The sequence below is a fragment of the Rhinolophus sinicus genome, chromosome 2, assembly GCF_057876585.1.
Source record: "Rhinolophus sinicus isolate RSI-liver-muscle chromosome 2, RSI-T2T, whole genome shotgun sequence".
NCBI lineage: Eukaryota > Metazoa > Chordata > Mammalia > Chiroptera > Rhinolophidae > Rhinolophus > Rhinolophus sinicus.
Genome location: NC_142502.1, coordinates 26,970,911 through 26,988,995, shown reverse-complemented (window position 1 = coordinate 26,988,995; position 18,085 = coordinate 26,970,911). Strand labels below are relative to the sequence as shown.

General features: G+C 38.2%; 2 protein-coding genes across 2 annotated transcripts in view; one reads left to right on the top strand and one right to left on the bottom strand.

Annotated features, from left to right (window-relative positions):
- The window catches only part of SGK1 (serum/glucocorticoid regulated kinase 1), a 98,928-nt gene that overhangs the window by 67,406 nt on the left and 13,437 nt on the right, over positions 1 to 18,085 (bottom strand). The window lies entirely within an intron of this gene.
- LOC148758756 (uncharacterized) overlaps positions 1,249 to 18,085 on the top strand; it is a 30,637-nt gene continuing 13,800 nt past the window's right edge. The window contains exon 1 of the mRNA XM_088795451.1: positions 1,249 to 1,379. The gene's annotated coding sequence lies outside the window, so the exon portion shown is untranslated. The remainder of the gene's footprint in view (positions 1,380 to 18,085) is intronic.

Below are 18,085 nucleotides of genomic sequence, written 5' to 3'. Positions count from 1 at the left end.
TCTTGAAGGTTGAATTAAATGAAGCCAGACAAATTAAAATGGGAGAGAAATTTCCAGCAGAGAGGATGACAGAAGCCAAAATATAGAGGCAAGATTCTACATAGGATGTATAGACAATGAGCCCAAAGAGGAGAAGCAGATTGAAGCTGGATAGAAAGGTTGGTCATGGGGTAATAAGTGGTCACTGAAGTGTAAGCAGGAAAGTGGATTGTCAGATGTGTCTTTCCATGCAGTATGAAGAATGAATTTAAGATGGTCCAGAACAAGAGTAGCTGGCTGAGTCTGGAATTGATTACAGAAGAAATGATAAGGGCCAAGCAAGAAAAGTAGCAGTGGAAATGGGAAGGAAGAATGAATGATCAAACTTATCATTTAGGTATCAAGTCTACATCATTTTCTTTGTCCAAGTATCTCCATTTGCTGTCTTTCTTCTGGATTCCTAAAGCCATCCCCAAAATGGCCTCTCCCTTTACTCTCTTCTTACTGAAAACACACCTTTTTTTTTTTTTTTTTACCATAATCTTTTTAAATTAAAAAAATTTTTTTTTATTTCCAGGTGTACAAAACAATGCAATAGTTAAGATATTCCACCCCTCATAATCTTTTTAAATGCCAAGGTTGTCCCAGCTCTTCAGTGGTTCCCCATCGCCAGCAGCAGTGGCTTTCAAACCTGTTTGATCACAACTGATGAACCGTGAGAATTCCTGGTGCACATATATAAGTATAGAGAACTATAACTGGAACAACTTGTTCCACCCCCATATTTACCCTTTTTACATGAAATGCGCGACATTTTCTATCCTAGTCTATTCCTTTAAAATGCTGATTGCAATCCACTGACTTGATTTCATGACCCACAAACAGATGCCACACAAATTAAAGGACATCTAACTGGTAAAGTCTAAATTCCTTGGCCTGGACTTTAGACTCCTTATCTCCCATTGTGCACCGAGTGCATCCAAATTCTCCAGGATATCATTTCATTTGGCGTTGTCTTCAGTCTTTGTGTACAAACGTTTCCCTCTGACCCACCTTGCCCAGCTGGGAACGCCTGCTAAGAGTCACAGAGTTAGCACAGTCCTCCCTTGTCTCACCACCTCTTGACCCATGGTGGTGTTTATTTATTTAAACAGAACCACATTCGTTCTTCTTTACTTGTCTATTTCCCCTATTAGAATGTGAGTTGCGCAGGGACAAAGACACTATTTTCTCTCACATATTCATTAATGGGACATGTACAAAGTATCTTCTGTGTGTTCCCTCTTCCCAGCCTATCCCCTCCCTGTTTCCTGTCTGCCTTCACGTTCAGTTGCGGCTCCCAAGGAAAGAAGACCACTGTTATATCCCCAGAGCTTATTTAGCACAGCTCCCGGAATATAGTAAGTGATGAAGAAATTCTCGTTGATTGTTTTAAAGCTAGTATGAATTCATCTTTGGGGATAAGTAGGATCAGGCTGAGCTGAGGGTGGGTTTTGGGTAGAGAGGATAGCATGTTAAAGGCACGCTCACAGAGAGGGTTGACTGGAGTCACCCTTGGGGCAAGCCAGAAAGGCAAAGAGATAAAGGGGTCAGATAATCAAAGGGACTTGAATGCTTGAATGCTGAAATGTTATCCTTAACTCAGAGGGAGGGAAACCTTAAGAATTTTAAACTTTCGATCGATCCAATCAGATTTGCTGTGCTCTAGGATAAAACACAGTATGTCCAGGGGAAAGGCATTCTAGACTAGAGGAAGGAGCAGTGTGCACAGAGGGGGTTTCAAGAATGCGTATCTTCTCCAGATGTTTCTAAACCCAGGGTAGCTTCTGAAACATGAAGCCTTACCAGACGCTTTTAAAGTTTTTAAATTTTATTTTCAAGCTCTATGTGACCTGGATGACAGTCAGAGAAAGTTGAAAGGAACCTGAAATGGAGTCTTGGAGGAAGGATGAGTAGGAAGTCCCTGGCAGACCTAGGAAAGGGCACTGGGAGGGGGTCATCCTGTATATAATAACAGATTGAAAGGGCCATTCTTTACCCCCTGGTGGGGCTCTGCGGTCAGGTCCTTCAAAGACCTCCTCCTTCCTGTCTCCATTCTCCCTCACTCCCCAAATCTAATATAGTGTCAGAGCTTTGTTATTTCATATAGCTGTTATGTTCTGTAATAATCTATGTATATAATAAATTTAATAGATTTTTGTAGTTAAGGGTAGGGTCGGGTGTTGTGCATGATAGATTACTAAGCTGTAGTATATTGTTTTTATGTTATTCTGATGTTAAGCAGTTACTCTACAAGTGGTTTAGATTTCCTTACAATCACTAAGCCAAAAAACACACATTTAAAATAGAATAATGATTTTCTACAGAAATGAGTAATGAGCTAGATTAAGAGAATTGAATTCTAGTTCTAGCTTCTACCTTGATTGAGCAAGTCACTTAACCCATTTGAATTTCAGTGTCCTTATCTGTAAAATGAAGGGCTTGGAACAGGTAAGGCTTGCAGTCTTTTCTCTCCATGTCACAGATTCAGGGCTATTTATTCACTGGAGTTCTGCTAATATGATTTGGATGCTTCTACTTCTACAGTGGGCAGCCCTCAACACAGGTTTGTTGAATGAACAAATGATTGATAACATTTGCTTTACCCAGTACATTTTCTCTCTGCTTGTTATTCCAGTTATATTTTCCCATAACTTTATATTACTTCCATTAGATAAACTGAAAAAAAGAAAAAGAAAAGACCCACAGGGCCCTTAAAATCATCTTATGGTCTTAAAGGCAGTGGTTAGAAAATCCGTTCAAATTGTAATGATAAAAACTGAATGCAAGTCTTATTATCTGAACTATGTACATTACTTAATTAAAATGAAAGTGCTAAATGAAAGGTAAGGTGATCCAAAATGGGGGCTTATTACGACTCTCTGGTGTTTCTGCTCCTTTGTTGAGTTCTCTTATACAAGAAGCTGCACAGCACACTCAGTTTCAATTTTATGCAAAACCAATTTTCCTCCAAATGATGCTTGTGCTGTTTTGGTAATGGTTTCTAACTTGGTATTCTATTTTTTTCTCACTTCATATTTTATAAAGAAACTGGTAAGATAATTCATTCCCTGAAAACAAGAAGAGAGTCAAAGCTACAGATATTTACTAAATAGCCACTGTGTCCAAGGATTGTGTGAGATTCTAGAAAATGTGGAAGATAGGAGAGTGGATTGAGAATGAATTGCACATGTTTGATGAACCCAAGGAAAATGCTGAAATTGCAAAATTCACTGTGACCTCAGCATAATTGAGACAGAGGGAATTGACTGTTAACATGAGTCTAAGTAGAGAAGGAAAAACAAGATATTTTTCAGTACAGATGAATTTTTTGTAATATGCAAGATAACAGCAACAATAATCATATTAAAGCTAAAGGGTCAGAAACAGAGAAGGATCCTGGCAGCATAATCCTTGGTGACCTCACCCTCTCCAGAAATGGTGTAACCTGCAATGGATATCAACACTGAGCAGCATGAGCTGACTTGTTAAAGAAAAAACAAAAAGAAAAGTGGAAATGGGGTACATAATCCAGAAATACGCATTTATTGCATTATATTAATGCAATCCTCATTAAACCCCAAAAGGAAATAGCAAACCTTTCAGCTTTATGGGGAGAGCTTCATACATAACATTTTGCATGAAAAAGTGGTTTGCAGAAACTTCTCATCATCATGCTGTGCCAATCTTTTACTTTAAAACCAACATTCAAACAAGTCAGGGATTGAGTTTACATACAAACTTGGAATCAACAGAGAGATGTTAAGTTATGTACTCTACCACAATCTAGTAAGCAAAAATGTAATTGGCCTTGCTTAAAAAGTCTAGTCTTGGATACATTCATTATTTTTGTCATCCTGGTACCCTATGCCTCTTTTTATGGTAAAAGCAGCCCCACTCCTGCCCCCACCTCCACTTTCTCATTTGGGAACTACTCATTTCAAAAATTATGATTTGGGGGACCTGCCAAGGACAGTACCTGGACACCTGAACAGGATAGGTTTGTGATTCAGGCAAAGACAAGTATAAAACCCCTTGCCTCTTCCAAGTGGCCTCTCTCTGCATAAAGATGTCTCTACCCTATACACTATACTTCCTATTACAGTTTCATTACCTATATCTTATTCATGGCTGTCTTGAAGGCACATGAAAATTTCTAAGTATTTGTTGAATGAAAAGATGGGTAAAGGAATGGATAGATGCCTTGTGGTGATAATTCAACTTCTTCATTTGTGTCCTTTATTAGATTAGATTGTAAATTCTTTCTAGTTCTAGCTTCTTTATTGATAAAGATTTCACTTTCCAGATTTTTGTGGCACTTGTCACCCTAAGCAATGTTGTGCATGGGTCAAGTTCAGTAAATATTGGTTGTATTAGTTGCTAAGTGTGTACCTTTCAGCCCATGGGGTCTGAATGAAGTAGCAGACCTAACCTTTGGAAATTTCACAGCCTCGTTTTCCTTTCCAGCTTCCTTGAATCTAGACCATAACCACATTTGAAAGTCCCTGATCCAACTTTTTCATCCACCTTCCCACTCATAGTTTTAGCTTTTGTCCATTTTGGTGTTTATCTAAGTATCTTAGTAGTGTTAGAAGATGTGATTTCAACTGTTGTTTCTATAATTTATTAGATGTGGGACTTTGAGCAACTAACTTAACCTCTGAGTGTTTCCTCATTCAGGAAGAGGTAATGATCGTATCTAACAAATGATGAGGATTAGAAGCTGATTCGATGGTAGATTAGAAGATTTGAGCCCTCTGTAAATATGTAAAATCAATATACATATATAAGGGTAATTCATTTTGAATTATTCATGGTTAGCTTTCCAAAGATGAAATTGGCTATCAGAAGAGAGAAAGTTTTTAGTCACTAAACTTATTTTAGAAAAAATTCCGGGCACTTGGTAAGTATGGGCAGAGGGAAGTGAAGATCTTTATGATCTTGTTCAATTCTTTTTTTTTTTTTTTTTAACTTTTATTTATTTTAAGTTATTTTTTCTGGGACCCATCAGCTCCAAGTCAAATGCTTGTTTCAATTTGTGGAAGGCGCAGCTCACAGTGGCCCATGCGGGGATCGAACCGCCAACCTTGTTGTTAAGAGCGCAGCGCTCTAAGCAACTGAGCTAACCAGCCACCCCGATCTTGTTCAATTCTGACGTACTATAATTCCACATAGAACTTATATTAGGAAAGTCACTCACATGCTAATAAAGTTTACCTATGTACTTGAGCTTTTTACACTTGAACTATGACAGATCAACTTACTAGTTTCCTCCTAACTGCAGAATAAGAGAGACTGAATTAAAAGCAGTTCAAGTAGAAAAAGTCTCATAAATTTTAGTTCACTCTAAGCCCTATTGGAAAAGTCTAATCCGTTTTATGAACTACTTGAATGAGGCTATATCAGTAGAAACACTGAGGCCAAAACAAGGGAGGTAGTATTTGGACCCCTGTCCTGTTAAATTAAATCTGGGGTACGGGTTTGAGACTTGTTCTGATCTTAATAGGGGTATTGACAAACTAAGGAACACCCAGATAAGAGCAGGTAGAATGGGGAACAAGATTGTGATGCTTAGATATATGTATCAACTTGGCTAGGCTATAGTACCTGGTTATTAAATTAAACACTAATCTATGTGTCGCTGTGAGGGAGTTTTGTAGAGGTGATCAATATCTACAATCAGTTGTCTTTAACTAAAAGAGCTACCTTCAATAACCTGGGTGAGACTCATCCAATCCGTTGAAAGGACTTACAAAAAAACTGACATTTCCCTGAGAAGAAGAAAGTCTGCCTCAAGATTGCAGCCTCAACCATCTGGTCTACTCTATGCACTTTAGACTTTGCCATTCCCACAATCACAGGAGCCAACTAATTGAAATAAGTCTCTTCATAGAAATATCTCCTAAAGGTTCTGTATCTCTGGAGCACTCTAACTGATACCGACATCAAACAAGAAATAATGGAGATGCAGAACTTTGGAAGGCCATGACAACAGTTTTCCAGGATTTGAATAACTATTATCTGAAAGAGGAACCAATGGATGGAGGTACAGCAAGGCGTATTTGGGCCTCCCACATACAAAAGTTAAATGGGACTTTCTTTTAAAGAAGGCAGCTGCACTTCAGAGAGCACATCAAAGACAAAATCTGACCAATCTTTCACTCCATGAAGGGAAGTACCAAAGTAATGCATTTTTTGGTTCTAGGCATTAAATGAGTCCCTTCCTTATAGCCCTTTAGGTTTTTATTTGCCTTATAACTGTTCTTCCCAGAACTTCGCTATGGCTCATATAAACACTATGCCTAGTTTGTGGACTATTGTATTAGGCCTGAAGCTCCTAGACACATATCGTCAGCATTCATGCTCTCATACAGTTTTCATTTTATGAAAGATAAAGCTGATGCTTTTCTGGTATCACCCAAGCATTCTGTAACAAATCGGGACTCGGATAAGGTTAGCAAGTTTATGAACTTTCAGCCATTGTTTTTCTTACCAAACTAGGTAACATCTCTTAGCCCAATGACTTTAGCAGTGTAAAATTGCCACACATTTTTCTGCAAGATTGTAGCCAGTAACACAAATTCTGTGCTAGATAAGCAGTGAATCAAGAACTGAATATTTTAAAAAGACTATCTTTGAAATGCAATACTATATTGTAATGCCTAATGCTATTGTCTGCATCTCTCAAAACTACTGAGGGAATCTTATGAAAGTTACTTCAAAGCCAGCAAGTGACTTAGAAATCAGACAACCAGGCCCTTGAAATATATACTTTGTGTGCCTGATGCACCCAATTCCAGGTGCCAACATGTAAGCACATACTCATGAAGGGCTTCTCCTTTGAATTTTACCTTCCCTCATGTACATTTCATGCAATTGCTTCCTATAATTATTTTTTTACTCTTCAGCAACTTTGGCTGAAATATGGAGCCAATATAAAATATAATTACAATATAATAATCATCTCTTGCCACTAGAGATAAATATAATGGATTTCCTCATTTGAAGCGAGACACCTTTTAACTCTAATCATTAGTTCTTAGATGGAAATTATACCTGCTGTAAGTCCCTATGTCTCGTTACCTTGAAGGATATTGTATGTGTTTTAATACTGGTTAACATAATCTTGTTTCTGCTTTCTTTTATTTCATTAAAATGTATACAATTATGTTAGTTCAGTAGGACATAGATATTGACATAATTTTTTAAAAAAAGAATTTTTCAAAGGAGAAAGGTATTATTTTATATCAATTTGAGAAGAAACAATAAACCTTAGAATTGAATATATTTTTCACTACTTGCAAGTTCCTAAAATCTCCATGGTGCTCTTAATTATTTGCTCTTTCTTATTTTCCTGGAAATGAAGAAATTTTTCACTAATAGATTTAAAAATCTCCAGAGCTGGCGTGTGGTGAAAAAAAAAAGTTTTAGCTATTTACTAGAAGAAAAGTTCATTCATTTAGAATTTGAAGTTATTCTAAAATTGAAGTTCAATTGATATTAATTTTCTAGTTAACCTAGGTTCTCAAACCTTAGTTCATAATTATATGTATATATATAGGCCTGGTTTTAAAAAAAACATATTTCACAATGGTAATTAAATGACCAATTCAGTTTATAGCATATAAACAGGCAACCAGAAGGATATTAACTGTTCTTTTTAAAGTACATCAAAGTCAATTTTCATAGAATTTCTTGCTTTGTTCTCAAAAAGTAGGAGATTTCTGAGAAAAAAAAATGACGGTCTTATTTTTTTTCAGCAGGCCAGTAATTTGAACTGGATTCACCTAGGTTGCCTCTAGATAAAACTGTGAGCAGGCGATTTGTCCTGAACATACCTGTAGATGTCAGAGATAGCGCTGGGGGCTGCCTGCGGCACCAGTCAGGCCATCTAACTCCACCCCACTGCCAGGGGCCCCAGCTCCAACTCCAACCCTGCCCCCAAACAGCACCCAGAGGTCAACCCTAGAAGAGTTGTGTAAGAGGGCCTGGGGCCATTTGTACGGGAAACCCCAGGTGGGCGCTGGAGGCGGTCTGCAGGAGCTGTAGTCTGTAGGGGATCTGTGTCTGGTGGGTGTGGGCCTGGGCTCCATACACCCTGTTTCCTGCTGGTGGTCAGCTGCTGTTCCAGGGACCCCACTTTTAAGAACCACTGCTGTAGGCCTTGCATTGTTCTTGTTTTCCGCCTAGTGACTCTCCTTCTCTTCTCTCAAATCAAGGAGTGTTTTTTTGCAGCCCTGGTATCCTGTTTCCTCACAATGAAAACATTTTCTTTTTCTCTTTCCCAGGGGCTAAGTTGCTAGTATACTTTCTAAAGTGACTATTAACTAATCTGATTAGTCCATTTGAATATGTCCCAGCCCTCAAGAGCCTAATGGTGTAAACAAGGTCAGTTTAAAGATAACAGCCAAATTATGTGTCTTAGTGATGGACTCCCCTCAAAGTGTCCCAGAAAGAAATCCAATTGTGTGTATGTTCTTTCACCTCATCTGTGCTTCTAGCCCTGCCTGCGGTTTCTTGGCCCCTCACAGCCACCTTTGCTGGTGACTATCAGGCATCCTTGTGATGCCTTCGCTGCTCTGTGTCGATGTTGGCATGAAAGGGCATGGTGAGGACAGGTGGGGGTGGGGGTAGGAAGCACCCCTCTGCCCAGCTATCTGTCTCATTTGGTCGTCAATAGAGAACACCACCCTTCAGTGTCTTGTACTGATATCCTCTTGTCCACCTCTGTGCAAATACATTTCTTGACGTGGACAGGGAAATAGGAGCTATGCAGTTTTCTCCCAACTCTTCACCCTCTCCACTCTCAAGAGTCTGTGCCCCCTTATTACACTCTCACTCCTGTAGAGTGACTTCTTCCTTCAATTAAAACAACCAAAACACATGCATGTCATTTTATGTAGATGCTTACCGGGCACCCCTCCCCCAATTCTAGAGATGGTTGGAGATTTACATTTTGGAGTTCATCTGGGACATTGTGCTATACTATCAATGTAAATTCATTCCTTTGTATGTTCAAACGTTCTTGAAGCCTGTTATTTGTTAAGGGCTTGTGAAAGCATAAAACATATACAGTTATAGTGAAACAATCATATAGTTATATGATTGTTGGGAATGGTCAGGTTGTTGGGAATGAGACTGAATTCTGGCTGGAACATTTGCAGAAACCTTAGTCATGTTACTAATCTTCCTGAAACTCAAGGTCCTTATTTACTAAACGGAAATATTGCCTAACTGACAGGGCTATTGTAAGGACCAAATAAAATCTCTGACAGTTAATATGCCTGACATTTATATTAGTTTCTTACTTCCTTTCTTTTATCCAGATTGAGGATTAGAACCAAGAACTTCTGCCCCTTGGCTTGCACTTTCTTGTATCTGCAACCTCTCTTCCACCTGGTGATATTACCGTTTTTTTTTTTTCTCTAATCATTATTATTATCATCATGATCATTATCATCCTCAGACAGCTATCTCCAGAGCAGAATAGTTATTGTGAGGATTAATTAAGATAATGTTTGTGATAGCACTTTGTAATAAGGTTTATACAAATGTACATTATTACTAAAGACTATACTGCTTGGCCACAAGACTGTTGGCTACCAAATCTACTAAAATCCAAATGATTGACTAGGAGGTTCTTTTGTTTTGTTTCCCTTTGATATTTGGTGCCATGTATAATCAATGACTGTGTACAATGTAATAAATTTCTGCATGATGTAATTTCTGAGGTTATAGAACCTGGGTTTGATGTTTCTCCTCTATTCCAGACTCATAAAGTGTCAGTTCTCCATGAAATAAGGACTCTTATTTCATTAACCATGAAGTCAAATTTCTACCACTGATTCCGACAATAATGTCCCAATATGTTAAACGCAGTCTCTATTAGTGAAGGACTATTGTGTCCCAGGCACTGTGCAATTATCACCTCTTATGCATAATACCCCACAAGATCAACATTATCACCATTACATAGATGAAAAATACTAAGGTCCAGAGAAGTCGCTTGACTTTCCTAAAGTCACATGGCAAGTAAGATGCAGAATCCAGGTCTGATTCCTTTCAGAGTCCTATCTATTATACTAATTCCTGCTATCTTTCCAAAAAATGTGCTGGACCTCAACAACCAATTTTCAAACACATTTATATCCCAGTGTGCTTGATGTAATTAAACAAATCATTTCTAAAAACAGTTCTCTGGGTTTAAGAATAAACAAAACAACATTACATAAATAGGTATGACATGTGCTGTGTTAGATAGGAGTTCTGGGTGTCTGCCACTCCCTCTGCTCCTTCTGAGGAAAAACCAATGATGTGACTTTGTCATTCTGGTCACAATTAATTGAATCCAAACAAGGCACCTGGCATGGGAGCAAGCTGCTGTAGGCTGCTGTGGCCCTTTGAGATGGACCAGTATGAGACTGTTTTCCATACTTAATCTGCAGTAGCAATCTGACGACCTTCTGAGGGGAGTTTGACTGTGAGACATTTACAGAGAACCCTTGGTCAGTAGCAGGATGGAGGTTGAGATGAACATAGATAAGCAGCAGGCATTTCAAAGATCAGTAAGGGGACAGGTTTGTTTGAAACAGAAGGCGCCTATGGGAGAGTGACAGAAAATGACCCTGAAGAGACGTTTAAAACTAAACATTTTTTCTAGCTATAAGACACAATATCCTTGGAATCAGGTTTTCTAATTGGCAAAGATGTGTCCCCAGCCATCTTATGTTTAGAAATACATTTGTTCATCCTCAACGGTCCCTTAACAAAAAGGAGTCTTTACTATGGACAAGCTAGTGTGTTTCTTAGTTAGGGGGATAAACATGTATAACTAAATAAACATTCATTATTCAGGAAGCCTATAGATTAAAGAGTACTTCCAATAGAAATATAGAATTTTAAATGTTCTACTAGGCACGTTAAATAAAGTAAAAAGAAAGATGAAATTAATTTTAATAATACAATTTATTTAACCCAATATATCTAAAATACTTTTATTTCAACATGTAAATCAATACAAAATTTTCAGTGAGGTATTTTATATATATATATATATATATATATATATATATATATATTTGGACTAGGTCTTTAATCTCTGGTATGTACTTTATACTTATAGCACATCTCAATGCAGACTAGCCACATTTCGGTCAATAATGTAGCTTGTGACTATCATATTGGGCCCTCACATTTAGTACTTAAAAAGGATAAGGACATAAAATGGCTGAAATAAATGCTCCATTCGGTTTAGGGAGAGAGGAGATGTTCCATGAAAGAGATAGGATTTGAAATTAGTGTTCTGAAAAATGGTGATGAGTTGGAGAGATGGAGAAAGATGGTAGTTCATGCCAAAGGAACTGTAGAAGCAACAAATTTGGGGAGGAAAATTATAGGGAATTACAGCTCCAGTCAATAAGTGTGGCTTCTCATTGTGCTTCAGATAATGAATGACACATCTCCTTAAGGAGGTCTATGAGTTCTATTGAGTTTTTCTGCTTCATCTGTTAAACTTATCCCCTGCTTTCAGGCTCTCTGCTTGAGCCATGTGGTCTGTATGCCGTCTTTCATAAACTCCCTTCTTCCCTTCTGGGTCTTGACACAAGCAGTGCCCTGCCTGGAACTTAATCTGGTTTGGCTCATCATTGCTTCCAGCAAGTAACATAGTGCTTAGCAGATAGTCCTCAGTAAGTATATCTGAATGAACAAATGAATGATTGCAGGGAACATGCAGGGAAAAAGAAGATGGGAAGGTGGGAAAGGTCCGATTAAGGTCCTGTTGCTAGGGCCTCAAATGCTAGCTTAAAGGTTTGCAATGAATTCTGTGAGCTAGCCAGTTGCACACCTGTCACTGCATATTAAATGTTTATCTGTAGCTCAGCTTATGGGGGATGGTTTGGAGTGAGGAGAGATAGGTGGTGAAGAGCTCTGTTAGGGGCCTTTTGACAGAGTCCAGATGAGAATTTATTGGGTCCTGTACTGTAGGAGAGTGGTGGGTGTATGCATTAGTTGCAAATTATAGCAGGAGAGCAAATAATTCCACAGAAATTGTAAACTCTTAGAAAAGAGCTTTTGCTATTTTACAGATGAGGAAAGTGAGACTCAGACAAGTAACTTAAAAAAAAAAATAAGACTTAAAGAGTTCATTGCCCTGCACAAATGGATTTCATTATGAAACAGGAATAGGTTCCATGAAGAAGGGATCATTTTTACAAACATATTAAATAGTAAAGACAGAAAAGTTGGGGGAAAAAAAAGATGAAAAGGATCCAAACTGCATTTGAATCATGAAAGAAATGGGTTTGAAAATTCAATGTTAGACATAACTCACCTTAAAACACAAAAGCTGGTTACATAGTATTCAGTCAAGGGCTCTGATTTAGCAGTCACTTAAATATTTCAATTTTCTAAGAATGTTAGGATTACTACCAATACATCTTCACAATGATCAAAAAGCCAAAGAGTTCCCATTTGACAGAATAAAAAAAGACCAAAATAGGGAAATTAAATGGCACCACGATGATCAAGAAAGCTTCTTCTCTAAATTATAGTTCGTCTTCATAGTTAGATAACTCACTTGTTTCTAGGATGTGTTTTCAGCTAAATTCCATGGTTTTTTTGTTTTGTTTTTGTTTTTGTCTCAGAAGGTGAGAAGGAGAGATATTTTTAATTTTTGAAGAATTAAGCTCTAGCAATCTATGCTTTAAGATCTACACAATGTAAGATGGCTTATAATTTGCCAGTTTCTAATAAGCTGTAAAAGTCTTACTATTTCACTGAGAAAGATTTGTAAACTTTTAAAATCTTAAATTGTTATAATTAACTAAGATAACATTACAAAGGAGTATTATGCTTAATATTTCATAAGGCTTTGCTGGTTATAGTGTCCCTAAATGGTGGCGCCTTTAACTTAGAGGGAAAGAAGAGCATTAGAAGATCTGCGTTTACTTATTGGCCATACGACCTTTTAAAAAAAAAAATTCAGTTGGACTGTACAGTTGACATTGTAAAGCCAAAACAGAGTTGAATGGATAGAAGTTGCACTTTATAACCAGTTGTTTTGATATTATATAGATCAAACTTTAAATCTCCAGATTTGTTAACATTTGCTTTAATAAAAATTTGCATTAAAATGTCAAAAACACAGAAGTCAGACCACTTACTAAAGGATTACAATTAGACTTGGAATCCATATTGACGATCTTTTGTGAGTTAAGAAAAATACATAGTATAAATTCAGACTCTAGAAAGCATGGATATTAAGGTGATTTATAGAGACATTAGAGACATAGATCAGATATCATTATCTGATTTTCAAAAACTCATCATCTTGACCTCAAATGGTCTCATAATTCTTTGATGACGCACGGCAGGGAAGTGCTTATATCAAACCGAAATGTGGACAAGGAAAGACAAATGGTAGGTCCGAGTAACAATGTGAGATACCAATGTTTTTCTTGAGGATTTCCCTCATTGATGGTATGCTTTTTCAAGGAAGTGCTGGGAGAATGACAGGCATCTAGTTCTCAGGAATTTAGCAAGGCGCATGCCCAAAGCTCCACTTTCGTACTCACTGATCATCAGATGGAAGATTTAGGTCTTTCTAAATCTTCTTCCAGACACATGATTGTGCATGTAAGTCAGGCCCTGAGCAAAAACAAGTAAGACATCTCATAGCAGTGAGGCCTCTCCCAGCCACCTACCTCTCAGCCCTACCTCTCCCTGCTTCCCATCTCTGTTTTCCTCTAGCACGTTCCCTGTCTCATATAGTGTGTTTTACTTCTTAAAATTGCGATGAAATATATATAACATAAAATGTACCATTTTGACCATTTTCAAATGTGTGGTTCAGTACTTTCACATTTTTGTACCACCATCACCAACATCCATTCCAGAACTTTTTTCATCTTCCCCAACTGAAACTTCGTACCCATTAAACACTAACTCCTCATTCCCCACTCCCTTCCAGCCCCTGCAACTACCATTCTACTTTCTGTCTCTATGAATGTGACAACGCTAGGTAACTTATGTAAGTGGAATCACACAGTATTTGTCCCTTTGTGACTGGAGTGTTTTACTTTGCAAATTTTGTTTATTGATTAGCTTACTTCTTGAGAATATAAGCATCTAGGGCAGGTATTTCTATCTGTATTATTCTCTGTTCCAAGAAAGTCCCTGGGACCTAGTAACTTCTCCAAAAATATTTGTATGAATGAATAGTTCAGCATGAGCCATACTACCGCAGTGGAGTGCAAATCAGTCCACATTGAACAGAGGCCTATTGAGCACTCACTATGTGTTGGGCACTGTGGCTATAACAGGGGTAAGCCACAGTGCTAGGCTCAAAGAGCTTGTGTCTGTGCTGGAGTCCCATGAGTGAAAGGTAAACATACCATAGTGAAATCCATGCCGTAACTGAGGAAAGTTCACTGCTAAAGAAACTGACAGGAGGTCTTTCCAGTCTTGGTAGATCAGGGAACAGGACTTTCAAGGGTGTACCTTTAAACCAAGCCCCGAGGGATGAGTGAGTGTTGGTTAGGTCAAGAGTGCGGAGTTTGAGGTCAGAAGAACATTCTAAGGGAGAAAAATGACCACAGGGGCTCTTGACTTTTTCAAGCCTTGAACCCTTCTGACTGTCTGGTGAAGCCTAGGGATCCTGTCCTGGAACAAGTTTCTCATGAACAAAGTAAAATACATTGGATGACAAAGTCATTCAATTATATTAAAGTACAGTTAGCAAAATACCTTTTAAAATGTTTTTAGTACTATATAAATAGTACTATATGTGATTCTTTGTTAATGCATTCAATACCAATGTCTAGATGAGAGCTAATTACTGTAAATATCTCAGTAATGATAAATATACATGATATATCCTGGTACCTTCAACAATTGATATGAAAATATCTGTGATTTCTATTAGTGATAGAAAGGCCCTAGTAATACTACCGAAGTTCCTTGGCTACCTTCATAATTGGAAGTTCGAAATTTCAGCTGGAGGTTAATGAAAATAAACATGCAATTGTTTTGCCATCTAGGTTCCTGAATTCCACCCAGAGACGTCTCTCTTCCCTCAAGGGATCTGTAAACCCCAGGTCAAGAGCCCCTAAACTGGCGGCAGGACAGTGCAGTTGGGGAGGAGTAAACTATTCAGCATGTTTGGAGAACAGAGTTCAGTGGATGAGGAAGGGGAAGAAGGAGAAAGGGAAGAGATGAGGGGTGAGAGAGGTAAGCAAGGGCCTTGTCTTGGTAAGCTTTATATACAATGCTAAGGAGTTAGGACTTTACTTTGAGAGCTGTGATGAGCCATTGAAATGTTTTAAAAAGCCCTTTTAGATTGCAGGTTGATAGGTTCCATGGGGCAAGACTGGCAGCAGGAGGTCAGTTAGGAGGTGGTGGCAGTTGTCCAGAGAAGGAGGAAGTTCGCCTGAGCCAGGGAAATGGCAATGCAGACCGTAAGTAAGTAGGTGGAAGTTAGAGCAGAAGCTATTAAGGAGATAGACGTGACGAAAGTGGATTCCCTTTTACTCCTAAACCAAAGGCTCTGACAATGCTAGCATGAGAACAAGGAACTTCATTTCAATTTTCAGAATTTCCCACAGCAATAGACCATAAGCATAGAGTGCCTGATGAGAAAACACAACAGTTGCTGGAGAAGCGATGTGAAGTAATGGAAAGAAAATCTCAAATGTCATCAGTTGCCGTGGGCCTTCTTATCTGTGTGGCCATGGGGAAGTTACTTAACCTTTCTGATGCCTAGTATCCCTGTTTGTAAAGTAAGGTTAAGGACACCTACATTCCTGAGTTGTGAAACACAAGGGAGAACAAAAAGTCATTGAACAGTTTCTAAATTACGTGCTATGAAAATGCTACTCGTGCTAGTATGTTATAATGAAATAAAGGGTAATTATTACTGTAAGTCAGTATTTACTAAAGGTTGAAGAGGCATTTGAAGGAAGCAGTCTGTGTGATTCATAGTAGCTGGATGAATGTTGTGGATCACATGGAATTACAACTGGCTCTGGAAACAAATAGAAGTGAGCTAAGTGTGAGCAAAAGGAGGACTTTTCAGGGAGAACAATAAGAATGAAGCGATGGAGGCCGGGGGTATCCCAGAGATGACAGAGGTGTGGAGTTATGCCAAGGAGTGTAGAGGATACGGTTAAGTATGCTGGATATGTGCAGAATGTTGAAGGCTTTGAAAACTCTTCAAAGAAGTTGGTTGACACACAATAAAGCCCAGAAAAAGTATGGTTCCTAACATTATTATTATACTATGGCTTAATAAACCACTTAAAAAAAAAGATTCCTAATCTGGAAAAAAGATTTCCAATCTGGAAATACTCAATGTTTGGGTATGTCTTGTTTATTCTACGTTCAAAGAAAGAATTAGGCCATTTCCTCTGGCAGGGTTGTGGAGCCTCTGGTAGCTTTTCCAATCTCTGTGACTTTTTATTTTTTTTCTCTGAGGTAGGTGGGGATGAATAAAGCAATTTAAATGAAAGCATGGCATTAACTATTCTCAAGAGGGCCCAAATACCTCAGTTCTTCACAAAATAAAGTGCTTCTTTTATGCAGAAGAAGAAAGTAAATCAAGAAGAAGGGTAAAACAAAACAGTCGCTATCTTGAGAGAATAAAAGAGTTTATTGCCACAAAGAAGGAACCTGGCTTCTAAGTCACGTCTGCCACTTCTCTGAATAATTCTGAAGAAGCTCCTTCCTGTTTTGTGGCCTTGTTTCCTCTGGAAGACCTCACTAGTATGGGAAAGCTGTTCATCTGTCTAAAGTGCTGTGATTTCTTCATGGGAAAATCAAGGATATGAAAAGCAGGGAAGAGTAGATGTGGAGAGAGGGGTAAAGGGATTCCATTATAAAAAATTCAGCCAAAAGGCAATAACAACTTGCACCAAAGCCCTGGATTTTAAAAAAGGGGATTAAAAAAAATAAAATCTATATTGGAAGTAAACTCAATAAGATGTGTCAAAGAATTGCATGAATTGGAAGAAAAGAAAGAGGACTATTTGTAGATTTCTGGCTCTAGCAAATTAGTAAATGACAGTCTCATTTACTGAGCTGGGGAAAATTGGAGAAGGAACAAAATTAGGGAGGAAGGAAAATCAGTGTTCAATTTTGGACATGATTAGTTCCAGGTGTCTGTGAGACAGTTGAATGGGAATATTAAGTAGACAACTGGAAACAGGCATCTGGCATTCAGAGAACTGATAAATTTATGGAAGATAACATGGGTTGTACTTAAAGGACAAGAATGAATGAACTTGCTGTTGCTGAGGAGGGGGAAGAGAGAGGAAGGCAGAGTGTATGGGACAGTGAGAAAAGGTGGAGAACCAGAGTGAGAGGGAAAAGAAAGAAAGAGATGGGGAGAGGCAAAGGAGCTAGTTAGCCAAGGTTTGAACCTAAGCCACTCACATATCAGAGGTGAATAGAGCAGGAGCCTGTACGGAAACTAAGAAATAGCCCAGAGGTAGGAGGAGAACCTGGAGAGCCATGTGCCAAAGAAGTAATGACTGAGTTTTCGTAGGGGCAGTGGTCCACAGGGAAGCATGCCAAGAAAGAGAAAGTTAAAATGAGGATGGATAAGTGTCCATTAAACAAAAGTGATACAAAACAAAAGAGCTTGATCTTGGAATGAAAGAAAACAGAAGAATGAAATACAAGTTTTTGAGCCTTTAAGTAGAAATATTTTCATGAAAGAGGAGCAGTAAAAGGATTTTAGAGATCATTTCAGAGTGTTTATGAGTTACACGGATTGTGATTTAGAATTTCTAATAGATTTCAAGTCTTGACAGTACAAGACAAATTAGGAAACCAAACTTGGCATTAAATTCAGATAGAATCTCATCAATATCTCATCAATAACTGATTACACGTTGGACATAAGGGTTTGGGTATCTGTTAATTCTCTCAGTGCCTTATACACATGTAACTAAAAAAAGCAGAGTAATTTGTTGTCATTTGATTTAATGAGATCCTGTGCAAATGAAATACTATTTCAGCAATGAAGCCAGACCATTGCAGTTGTTCTAGGGACAAGTATCTATAGAAGATA